The sequence below is a fragment of the Tursiops truncatus genome, chromosome 9, assembly GCF_011762595.2.
Source record: "Tursiops truncatus isolate mTurTru1 chromosome 9, mTurTru1.mat.Y, whole genome shotgun sequence".
NCBI lineage: Eukaryota > Metazoa > Chordata > Mammalia > Artiodactyla > Delphinidae > Tursiops > Tursiops truncatus.
The window spans coordinates 44,707,361-44,720,521 of record NC_047042.1 but is presented as its reverse complement, the minus strand read 5'-3'; the positions used below and the strand labels follow the sequence as shown (position 1 = coordinate 44,720,521).

The 13,161-nt window shown below is 38.4% G+C and overlaps 1 protein-coding gene across 1 annotated transcript in view; it reads left to right on the top strand.

The window, feature by feature from the left end:
* The window catches only part of MIOS (meiosis regulator for oocyte development), a 240,648-nt gene that overhangs the window by 153,001 nt on the left and 74,486 nt on the right, over positions 1-13,161 (top strand). The gene's annotated exons all lie outside the window — the stretch shown is intronic.

Below are 13,161 nucleotides of genomic sequence, written 5' to 3'. Positions count from 1 at the left end.
TGTACTCATGTTATTCGCCTCTGCAAAGGCGTTTTCTTTTTTCATGGGCTCAGTAATCCCTGTGGCATGGTCAGAGTTACAAAGTTCCCAAGAGCAAGTGCTTCAGAAAAAACTGAACAGATTAGCTCTGTTCCCAGCCTCGATTTCTGACGCTGTTTATCCTGGTGAAATTCTGGTTTGAATGTCGACGGTTCAGGGTCATTTTGCTCCGACAGCTTGTATTTTCCAAACGAGGGCCCCTCCAGTGAATCTATAATTTCCCAGAAGTTTAAGTGAATCTTTTCAAAAAAAAAAAAATACACAGTTTCCTGGTGTTGATAATTAACATACTGTATAAATCAAAATGGTGGTGGCATGGAAAATTTTCTTCAACTATATATATAAGACAGTTTTACAATCATGAAAGTTTTTTAACTTTCCCATATTATCACTTGTTCCCTATCTCTTTATAATAGCACCGTATGTTTATAGACCAGCAAATAATTTAAAATACATTGTCACATCCATTATTCTATTTGATTCTCCAACCACCCTGTAAATTAGGGAGGCTTGTATTAATCCAGTTCTATATGGATGAAGAAACAGACACTCTAAGATATTGAGTTATCCAGGTTCTGACGGCAAAGTACAGAATCATGGCATTTCTTACACTCTTCCCCTTTTCGACCTAACATTTCCAGTGTTTAGGGATATATTTATATGCCTGTGTGTAGTTTCACCCCTAATGTTTACAGGGCCCAGAACAAGAGTATAAGCAGGGGCCCAAATACCACCTATCTAAGTAGCTGAAAGTTCCAAATCGAGCTAATAAACTAGTCATGTTCTGGCTTCCTTTCTTGACAAATATATCTCCAAAAGGAGTAAAAAGTTAGAGAATTTTGGAATTCTTCAGAGGTGCATGTGGGAGGCCCATGCCCACAGCCCACAGCCCAGTTCTCAGTTTACCTCCCACTTCCAGCTCCTCCCACAGCCAAAGGAGCTGTATGTGTCTGTGATGGTGCCACAGACAGCACAACAAAGCCCCCTCCTGCCCCAACAAAGCTTCCATTTGGTTTCCCTCAGGCCTAGGGAGAAGATGGACATGGGAAGGAGGTTCGTGTGTGCCTTTGAAGCAGGCTCAGACCATTTTGCAGGGACTTCTAGGGGCTTGGTTACCCAAAGCATGATGCAGGAGAAGGGGACATGGGCCTCTCACTCTGCAGACACCTGGCTCCCTCATGAATGAGGAGGATGGAGGAGACCCAGAGCAGGACCCTGTAAAGTGCATGCCTCTTGCCCAGGTCTGAGGGTTGTAGGACAGAATGAATGATGAGGGCTATGTTCTGATTTCAGACAGAAAAATCTGATAATAGAGAGCATATAATAATAGTGGCTTAAACTTATGAACCACTGAACCCTCTCGAAGATTCCTGAGGCCCAGTCTAACGTGTTAATTTCTTTGGAAACAGTTTGATTTCCTAATTGGTAATTTGCAAAGAATAATAAAATAATCTACCAACTCATAACCTTTGTCAAATTTACTGCCCCTGCAAGCTCTACCCAAGTGCCTGATGGAATGAACTAAGTAATTCTTTACTGCTTAACCAGGATAGATCCTCTTTGCCCCATGAGAGGGTCTTGTGTCTACATTTCATAGGAAGTTAAGCACCAAGGCAGCAGCATAATTGTAGTATTGCTGCATCCATTTGTACATAGAAACTTTTGATCTTGATACCCGTATTGCATGACCATTAAACTGGGGTTCTCTATTAAAAGAATTCGTATTTGCAGGACTAAGAGAGGCTGGATTCTCAGGAATCTTAGGCTTCCTTCCATCCTTTATAACATACACCTGTATCTTAAGTTCTATTATTATTTTATGCTAACAGTGTTGAGAATATACTTAGGAATTTGGGAATCCAGACTTACAAAAATAAAGGAAAATAACTTTTATTAAGTATATAAATACAATTACGTTGCTGTTTTTCTTTATGAAATTCTGATCTATTTGTTGTTACCAACTTACCTTCTCACTCTTGTACCCAGGGATTCCCTAATTAAAAAAGAAAAGAGAAGTAAAATGTGATATTAGAAGGCATAGTTGGAGGAAGTAGTTGATGTTTTTCATTTATAAAGTACAACAAAACACATCTGTATAGTCTTGGAAATTAGGACCGTATAAAGGTAAGGTCTTCCACTTCTCTCTGCACTTAGGGAATGTGCAATAGTAGGGGGAAGAAAAGAACCTATTTTTTCCTTTTATTACCTTCTGTTCTCAGTTCCACATATTTTTTCAAACCCAATTTCTTACCCTTTGGTCCAAAGCTAAAGGAGAAACTATACACTGAATCTCATTGTAGAAGTGACGACCTATAATAGTGCTTTCAAAATTGTTATATTGACTTTTAAACTGTGAACTGTCACAGCTGAGGATGCTTCACAGAGACGGTTTAGAAAAATTGGCTTTGAAACTGAGCTGAGATAATGGCCTTTAAAATGTCCGTAAATATTTATATCCATCATGATACTCCTTTCAAATTCAGTCTAGAATACAGAACATCGGGAAATGAATGGTTCCTTTGTCAACCTTAGTGAGACAGTGACCTTTAAGTTACTATATTTTATCTCAGGCTAAATAAGGGGCCAGTGCTTCTGCTTCTCTTGTATGTCACTCTTGGGAATTCTGCACAGCCTTCTCCATTGTGTCGCTGCCCATAAACCCTTTAAGTAACACAATACTGAATATTAAACAGGCTGGTAAATTACCAACTTTAAGCTACAGCAAGCCTTTTTCTAATATGATCACATGTCTTTTTCATACAACTAGTTTCTATGTATGAAAATAGAATTGTAAGATATCTTTTAAGTGAGCTGGAGAAACCAATGAAATAAACAAGCTGTGATTGTAGTTACTTGTGAGTCAGAGTACAAAATTTTGCTGTGTATGACTTTTTTACAAAAGGTAAAAAGGAATTCTTTAGCACTTCTCCCCAAATGTGCAATCACTGAGAAACTGAAAATAAAAGTAAAACTAGTCAAAAAAATTGTTACACTACAATTTAATCCGTGTCGGAAATACTTATTCACATAAACGGTTTTATGTTTAGTATTGTGCTTGAAATTAAAGGCCACATTAAGATAGTTAAATTGGGGTTCTTTATAAAAACAGTTCATGTCTGCAGCACTAAAAAAGACTGGACTTTCAATCTCAGGAATTTTGGGGTGCCCTCCACTGCTTATAATATACCACCATATTGAAAATTCTGTCATTATTTTATGTTAAGAGCGTTAAGACTGTATTTCGGAAGGGGCCAATACAGTTTACAAAAATAAAGGAATATTACTTTTTATAGTATACTCTTTTTCCTGTTTTTTGGTTTTTGTTTTGTTTTCCTAACTCTGGTCAATTTATTGTTTGGTTGATCTCCCCTTTCTTCCTTTCAGGGCACCTTACTTACTAGTTTTGAAATATTCAAATTTGAGATATTCAGCACTGCACTCATTGGTCTCTGCAAAATTTGCTTCTGACTTCCCTATTTCTATGAATGGTACCATCATATTTCAAATCATACAGAATCAAAATTTATAATCATCTTTGCTCTCAACTTGCCCCTTCCATTCTTTTAATCCAACCAGTTAAAATCCTCCAACAGCTTCCAGGGCACTTAGTTTTAGATCCACTCTCCTGACCCTGACCAACAAGGCGCTGTGTGATCTAGACCCTGCCTACCCCATAGCCTCATCTCCCTCGCCACTCTTCCTCAAACTCTGTCTCTCTTTGCATTTCCTGGGCCCACCAAGCTTGCTCCTGCCTCAGAGCTTTTGTGTTTGCTGCTCTTTCTGCCTAGAACCCCCTAGTGACCCTGTTTTATATTTTCATAAGCCTCTCACTGACTGGAGTTCTTACTCACTTGTTTGTCTGTTGGTTGAACGCTTTATGAAACAGGGTCTCTCCACCTTGCTCACCTCTATATCCCCGGCACCTAAAAGAGGGCCCAGCGCATGGCAAGTGTTCAGTAAATCTTGCTGAACATCTGAGGTAGAGCTAGTCACCGCATCCCCTCATTTCTACGCCTTCCTGGTTCTCACAATGTTCTCTTCCTCTCTGTTTTGTCATCACTGTAGCCCAGTTCTGTCCAGTATAACGTGAGCCACCTATGTCATTTTCAATTCCTTAACAGCCACTTAAAAATGCGAGAATGAACAGGTGAAATTAATTTTTAATAATATATTGTATTTATCACAATAGGTCCAAAAACTGTCATTTTAACATGTGATCAATATAAAAAATTATTGATGAGATATTTTACATCTCTTTTTTTGGTACTAAGTCATAAAAATTCAGTGTGTAGTTTATTCCTCCAGCACACCTCCACTCCGGCTAGCCTCTTTCCACTGCTCGGTAAGCACACATGGCCAGCAGCTTTCACATTGGCTGGAGCGGCTCTAGCTAATGACCCTGTTACTTCTCCTACAGCCTGTAGCAACAAACCTTCTTCAAAATGCTCTTTCCTTCTGCTTGTTCCCACTTCAGTTTTGCTTTTAGAGCCAGGCCAGATTAATCTTCCAAATCCACAGCTCTTGGGCCATACGCCTCATCTAAAATCTCAGGAGGTGCCCATCACCCTGCAAAGCCCAGCCTTCCAGCCGGCATGGACCAACCACTCTGCCAATACTCCTCCCTAGGCACCCCATCTCACCATTCCCCACGCTTTGCCCTCCCTCTGGTTGCTGCTCACAGCACTTTCCATCTAGAATGCCTGCCCCTTCCACTTTCCTGTTCTGTCTTTACCTGTCTCAGTCCTACACCCTTCAAGGGTCATTCTGTAGAACCTACCCTGATAGCTCTGGTCTCCTCTGAATGCCCATTATACTTTATGTGTGAAATTTTTACAATATTTTGACATTCCACTTCATACTGTAGCAGTTTTACCTCTCCTCTGAGATAATGAACGTTTCACAAAAATAAGTGCTCTGTCTTAATTTTATTTTCACATAACAATAGGCTTTATATATATAAAATACCTAAGAAGTCTTTCCTGAATGAGTAACACAAATTTCTGAAGGAATTTCCATTGAAATTATCAAACTTTGTATCAGGATTTTTCATGAAATTGGTTAAAAACACCAAGAGAACCATTTTTAAAACCTCTGGGTCTGAGTCCTGGGCTTTCATCCAAGGGGAAAAGCTGGGAGGAGAAATGCCACACAGCCTCCTTTTAAGTCACTGTACACTTCTCTGCTATTTGCTATACTGCTGCAGTTCTCCAGGACAATGCAAAAGAAGAAATGTACTATAATTATTTCTCACACAATCTCTTGACATCTTCTAATTATAGAGATAATAAATCAACTAGAACAATCTCTTCTTTTGCCTGTAGAATTGGATTTACAAAAGGATAGTTGAGATTATGTAATTCTTCTGCTCCCAGGATTTTAATTTACTCTTTATTAAAAAAAAAAAAAACACAGGGAGCAAAACAAAATATTTTTCTTATTTGAGCTTTTCACAAATCTCAACTTGAGTATCAAGAAATGTTATGTGGCGGACCGCCCTGTCCCATCATCACTCCTTTTGGACAGAGTATTTTCTCCTCACATTTCCACTTCTAAGATCATAATCTGTCTGATTGCCTGTCTGAGCCATCAAGAGCACACGTGGACATAAATCATTTTTGCACTTGCATTGCAGGGGTCAAAATGATCCATTACAGAATCTTAGCGTCCTGGGATTACATTCTTAGGAAGACATTTCAGTTGTGTACGTACCCCTGGGCCTCTTTCTCCCAGTTCCCCTTTTGGAGCATCACCCTGTGTCAAGAAAAAAACTTAGTCAAAATTCCATGGCCCTGCAGAGCGAGTGATTGCTCAATAAAATTCACTATTCAGATTTCCCGGATTAATACGTTAAACCAATGGGGAAAATATCTTTGACCTTGACCATTGACATTTTCACCATGCAGTCTAGGGAAGAAAATAGCAGCTCAGATAGCCTTTGCCCTTTGGAGTGAAGCCAGATGTATAGGGTGCAGAATCCAGGTATATTTTCACAGCTTAGGCCGAGACTTGCATCCTAGTTTAACAACAGGGCCGTTGTTCTCAAATATAGCATTGTACCCACTCGGAGCCAGCTCCTCTGGCTTTTCTCCAAGGGGCTTTGGAATGTTTTGCAAAATGTCCTTAAGAGTGATTGCTTGATTTCAGCGAGACTTAGGAAAATATATTATATGGCACAAAATTACAAGCCAAATAAATGAAATGTGTGCAAAGACTTACAACAGGTATTTAACAAAGCAAAAAGAAGACATGATGGCATCAATTTAGACCCATACAAAGCGGGTGAGTGTAGGGGTGTGTGTGTGTGTGTGTGTGTGTGTGTGTGTGTGTGTGTGTGTGTGTGTGTGTGTTGTAAAACCACCCAAGGATGCTTTACATTCCCTTTCTTTGACAAGCAGGCAACTGGCAAAAATACTTTCATGCACCTAACTTATTATATTATTCATTACCTCCCTAAACGTATTCTCAGAAATGGAGTTACTGGCATTAACATTTTGAATATTTGAATGCTTCTTATAGTGCCTAATTGCTTCCAAAAGTGTTTGTGTGTCTGTGCCAAGTTACCTTTGCAATGAAGAGGAAACCAGTTTCACCACCACGTTGCTATCACTAGTTATTATTGTTTTAATATTGCTGTGTTAAGTGCTATAAGAAATGTTTTTTATAATTTAAAATACAGAAAAAAACAAACTCGTGAACTAGAAAATTACTCCCCTCCCTCGCAAAAAACAACCCAACACCCTTGGAGTCCAAAGTTTCTAAAATGTGAATAATTAGCAGTAAAGGGTACCTCGTTGTCTGTCTTTAAATTTCATTCATTATCCAGTGAAATTAAACATTTTTCTATTTCTTTTTTCACTGGATTTATTTCCTGTCTTGAAAATTGTTTGTGTCCTTTGACCATTTAATTATTAGTTTCTCATCTATTTTATAAAGTCTTTATGTACTATAGCAATTAACCCAATATCCATTGTATTTTGACATAAACATTTCCCTATATGTTTTCCTCTTTATTTTAATTATTATTTTTCATTATATACGAACTTTCCTCAAATTTTCACATGGTTGCATCTGCTAATCTCTCTCCTATGATTCCTTCTGTTGCTCTTGAACTTGGAAGACCATCATCCCAACAATGATATATTTTTTTTTAAATTAATCTAGGATTTTATTGATGAGTACACAAAGAAAAGAATTGGGGAAATGCCTGAACTTGGTTTGGGAGTAAGAGACGATCTGGTGTTTTTCCTATTGTTATTGTAGGTGAGTTACCCATCAAGTGAATCCATGAAAAATACAAGTGTCAATAGCAATCTGCTTTGGAATATGTATCAGTGATTCGTGGAACATTGTAGTAATTAATTTAGGCCTCCATTATTTAAGAACAAGTTTCTCTTTATTCACCTCCCTAGGTTTCCTGAACTTATTGACTAAAATGGTCGTATGTTTCTCAGAATTTGTAAATACAAGCTTACACAAACCAGACAGATGATGTAGGAAGTAAACAGCCTGTATTCTTCGTGGGAATCATCAGATTTTTGGCATTGGCATATATTACAATCCTTTGTTTTTTAAATTTTTGTTATTTAAGTAGACCTAGAAGGCGATTCACTGGTTTAAGTGAAAGCTGTTTATTCATTTACCGGGTTTCCTTTAGGTCCTCACTCACCTTTGATACCTGGGTTTCCATGTGTACCCTGAAGGCAAAGGGAAAAAAGATTACATGGAGCCAGGCATTCTATTAGTTTCCTACACCTTACATTAATTTCTGATCAGCTTCATTCCCTAAAATTAGAGATGATTGTAAAAAACACTTTACATACCAAGCAGAGATTCAACTCTGTTTTCCCTTACTACACACCAGGAAGACGGCACAGTCTTGAAATGGCAGCTTCTCTAGGTTTGCTCAAAAAAGATAATGTCTCTCTATTCCTGATGTCCAAGAGAGAATCTCAAAAGATGGAAGAAGAGAGTTCTTCAATCCTATTCTAGAAAGGCATTTTATTTTCCTATTCTCAAACCACCAAAAATCTCACTTTTCTGTGAACTGGTTTTGGGAACACTCAATAAATGTTAAATAACATATTTCTATGGCTATCCCTATTAAAACATGGTACAGTAATCACTTCCAACAATATTAAGGGACTGAAATAGTCAGATTAGCTCAGCAGTTGTAAGGTTTCTTTTTACTGTTTATTCTAAAACGTAATTGAATATCCCAAGCAAACCTTCCCTGGCAATCTCTTGGTGTAATAAGTATAAAGTAAGACTTTATAGGAAGGGAAAGTTAAACCTTTGCTTTGGCCAAAATTAGCTTCTACTGACTGCCACGTTATCATGTAATGTATCTAACTTGTATTTTGAAGAAAAAAAAAGACAAACACTCCCTCTTTCTGATGCCTTGATTAGTAGAATGATTTGAAAAAGTATAGGCTTTGGACCCAAGACTCAAGGGAAAATGTGTTATAGTCTAAGAAATTCACTGTACACATTCCCCTCCCTGCCCCCAAATACAAGCATCAGTTCAAACACATTATCAATGAATTTTTGTGAGATATCTCCACAGGGCTTTTGACCTCTAAGGTTTGAAATCACAGAAGTAAATAAAAAACTGAAGTAGCAGCGTGCAGTCACCTGAAGGTGACTGTTAGAGAAACATTCAGCATCTCCAGTCATTGTGATGTCATTTCCAATGCCCTCCCAGTACAGACATGGCATCTACCAGATATTAGGGCAGAATATAAAGGAAGCACTCCTTTGGGGATTATCTTTTCAAGTATTGAATCATCTTAGTAAATCCTGCCATTTACCTTTGTTTGCCAAGTGGTGTCTTCCATTTCACACAATTCACTCTAATTTCCAGAGCTTCCTGACAAGCTTCCTCCCCATGAGGCATTTTGGGGTTGCACTTGGCTAAGTGTGAAGACACAGTTAATTTCTGGAGAGGTCACTTGTTTCTAGGCGGAAGTAGGATAAAGCTTTGTCTAGAGCACTGAGGATTTGTATGAGCTCTTTCTCTAAATTTTCACTTCAGTATTGAGAAACTCTGGCTTCAATTGTTGCATCAGAAGTGATGCTGAAATATCCTTCGTGGGAAGAACGTCGTCATTTTAAACCAAATCTGCCCTCAATTCAGTTCAGTAAACTCTCAAGCTTATTTCTAAGGACAGAATGTATCCCTTTAGGAATAAAAGAAAGGAACAGCGTTTCTGTTTTTGCTGCTATTTGCACACAACTGCTTTTCAACAGCACAAAGTAGCCCAGTGTTTTCAGGGCAGAGCTATCATCGCTAGGACTTCCTGACTTGACCCTAAGTTCAAAACAGAAATATACTCACAGGAGGCCCTGGGTCGCCTGGATCCCCCTTCTCACATTCACAGATCTTGCGTTCACACTAAATCAATAATGAAGCACAATATTAACACTCAGTGAAATATAGCGTTTTAAATCTCATTCAGTACACAACTAAATGGAACACTCCTTGAAGAAACTTTACCTTGCAAATATATGGAGCTTTTGCTCTCCCTATTAAATTCTTCCAGGAAAACCCTGATCTAGGAAGACCTAGCTAATAAAGTATTATTAAATGTTGCCATGGTTAAATAAAATAGACCTCCCATTAAAAATTTATGTATAACATCACTTGCCAGTTAAAATGGAAAAATAAACATTTTCAGTGGACTTTGGGAATTTCTGCTGTTTCTCTTCTATACAATGCATCCAGGCTCAATAATATACAAACACCAAATACTCCTTTACTCAAAAAAGGAAAAAATTTGACTTATACCATATTTTATCAATTCTAAGATGCATATTTTTCCTTATTTTCGCATCTTTGAAACCAGAATGCATATTAAATGAGTCACGCCCAACCAAGATGAAGCTGGTATTTTCTGCGCATGCACTTCAGCGCTTCCAGAATGAGATGGAATAAAACTCCAGAGACACAACAAGAGCACTTGAAGAAATGCTGCATCACCAACACTTTTGGTGGCACAGGGGCTGGTATTGTGTAGAAAAGCCAATAATGACTCTGAGACAAAAAGTGATTTTAGAGGATTTCAACTTTGAATGTGAAGAAGTTTTAGAAATAACCAATTTAGTTTGCTTATATTTTCCCTTACCTGTATGCACAGAAGTGACAACAGGATTTAAAAATCTATATCTAAATAGATCTAAAAGGACTCTTGCCATAGTATAAAATGAAAAATTGTAATTCATAAGGAGGTACTGTATCATAGTTTGACAGAGGGTTTTTTTTTTTTTGCGGTACGCGGGCCTCTCACCGTTGTGGCCTCTCCCGTTGCGGAGCACAGGCTCCTGATGTGCGGGCTCAGCGGCCATGGCCCACGGGCCCAGCCGCTCCATGGCATGTGGGATCCTCCCGAACCGGGGCACGAACCCACGTCCCCTGCATCGGCAGGGGGACTCTCAACCACTGCGCCACCAGGGAAGCCCCAGAGGGTTTTTTTTTAATCTGTCTTAATGGCATACAAAATAATGAAACGTAGTGCTCTACAAGCTTTGGTTGGCTCCTATTATTTTATGTGATACTCCTAATGTTAAAGAATCAGTTTATCGAACAAAGTTCAGATGTTCCAAACTCTTTGCCCAGAAACACACATCCAGTAGAGCAGTCCTCAGCAAGCTCACGGTCATCTATTGTGCTGAGTACCGTCCAATCGATATTGGCCAGTTTCCTTTGTCACTTGGTCTGGTTGCCACCAACAGGGAAGAGAATAAGCATAGTCAGCCACCAGGCAGCAGGGGCAACTCTAAGCCCTGTTCCTTAGCCAGGAACACTGCCTAACCCTGGCCAACACAAGGCACAGTTCCTAGAGTGGAGGACCCCCGTAAGTAGCAGGTATTGAGACACAATTAGAAAAAAGGAAGTCATGTCAAAGTCAGCAAAAACTATGGTGTCTGGTTATCATTGATTTCTAAAATCACTCTCTAAAATCGCTTAAATATTTCCTACTTTTTCTAAATTTTCCAACCTGCATTGTAGAGGGTGACATAAAATAAATCAAATGGCTGCCTCAAAATAGAGTGGCTCATTTTAAAAAGAATTAAGCATTTTTATTTCGTCACACCTTATCTTCTAATGTGAGTTATAATGCTGGTTTGCTTATGTGAGCTTTTAGAGTAATTCATAGTGATCACAGCATGTGGTGCTTACCTTCTCTTCAAATAAGATATCCTAGGAGGGAAAAAAGAATGAAACATCAACTCAATTCACGGTTCTGCTTCCAGCTTCTTATTAAACTTAATTATTCCCTATGGGATATGCAATTTCCAAAAAAAATAGCAGTTCAGCCTTTTTAACCTTGTGAAATCAATAAAGCCCAGCCAACAGCCCAAGGAGCACTCTGAGCCGTCTACTGATAGAAGACATGAAGGGCACTAGCATTCATTAAAAGTAATTTTTTCTAGAAATTTTATCCTTTTGCGTCCTATGTTTTATCTCTTGTTTCTTTTTTATCAGCTCTGTATCTCCATAGTTTGACTACAAGCTTCATCAGCCATAATAAGAAATTTCTCACTTTTATTTACAGACTTTGGCAGAATATGTAATTGTGTATTTTCTCTTCTCTATTTTTCTATTCCTTTACAGATATGCGCTTATTTTTCAGCATTAAAACATATATTTTAGGGTGATCGTTTCATGAAATATTAATGAGGCTTACAAGTCAATATGGTCCAGCAGCTCATTCTCTCATAAGGAAACGTGAGACGCAGTGCTGTGACTTGCCCAAGGTCACACACTTGAGCTGAGCTGCCTAACCAAGTTCAGTGCTATTTTCTACTTAACCACACAGAAATGAAGTAGCCAGAATGTTTTTCAAAACTACTTTAAATTCATAATTTTAGAGAAATTCCCGATGTGGTTTTTGTCCAACATGTAGGTCTCACTACCCTACTCGAGCTCAGTGTGGTATTACCTGAGAAGAGCACTGAAGGTCGTGTCTGAAGTCAAACACTGGACAGAACTTACGTTTACAGATAGAATTATTGCTTTCTTAAGGTAGAAGTTATGTGTCAAATTAATGCCTTATGACTGAATCTGAGGGGTAATTTACATGGTAAAATAGAAGATGGAAGCAAAAAGCACTAGAATATTTGTTGCAAGATGTTAAAAATAAAGCATGTAATGAAGAAGCAAAAGATAAGTCAGAGTTGTACCTTTATGGAGGACTCTGCATCCTTTTTTGTTTTGTTTTTACTCTACCTTTATTTCCAATCAAATGAATCATTTAGAGGGAAGAGATAGAAAAATGCTTTAAGTGATTCTAGGGATTTAATCAGAGAAAAATTTAGGCTGGGAATTTCATCACCCAGGGTTTTCATCCTGTTTCCACCATTGTCTAGCCACCTGGCCTTAGGTACGTCATATATCCTTCCAGGTCATTTTCCACATCTATATAAAATGAGAAAGGTTGACAACATGGTCTTGGGAGCTGTAAAACCCTGGCCACAGACCCTGTCTACCAAATTCAGTCTCACCTATGGCTTTCTTTCCCTCCATCGTCCCCTGCCCCAGTGATTTTAAATTACTAGCCAGTGTAAACCCTGGCTGAAAGCAAATGAGATACTTGTATCTTTAAGAGCTTGTAGGTCATGTGGAGAATGGGAACTCAGAAAAACTGACGATTTTAGTGTAAAATGGCTTTACCGTCTCCAGAACATTCGGCTGTGCCTAGAAAGTTGAAATGTACATGCTTTATCTCTAGGCTGCCCAGGACAAGTCCTTGCTTCCACCTGTGATCCTGACATCCCTTCCAGACATACCCTAGAGAAATTCTTGTACTTGTATATTTCAGCATTCATTGTTTTTAATAGCGAAAAATTTGAAATAAAATATCCATCAATAGTGTAATGGATCAATAAACAAAATACTACTCAGCCGTTAAAGTCAGTGCGTTGAATTTCTGTATTTTAACATAGATAACTTTCCTAAAATGTTGAGTGGAAAAGCAAGTTGCAAATGAACACATACAATGTGATCCAAATTGTGAAAATATTTAAAATATACGTCAGAAACTTGGTTTCCTCTGGGAGGGAGAGAGAGGAAAGGAATTTGAAAGGAGTTCAAAAGAGACGATAAAACAATAATTCAAGTCAAAT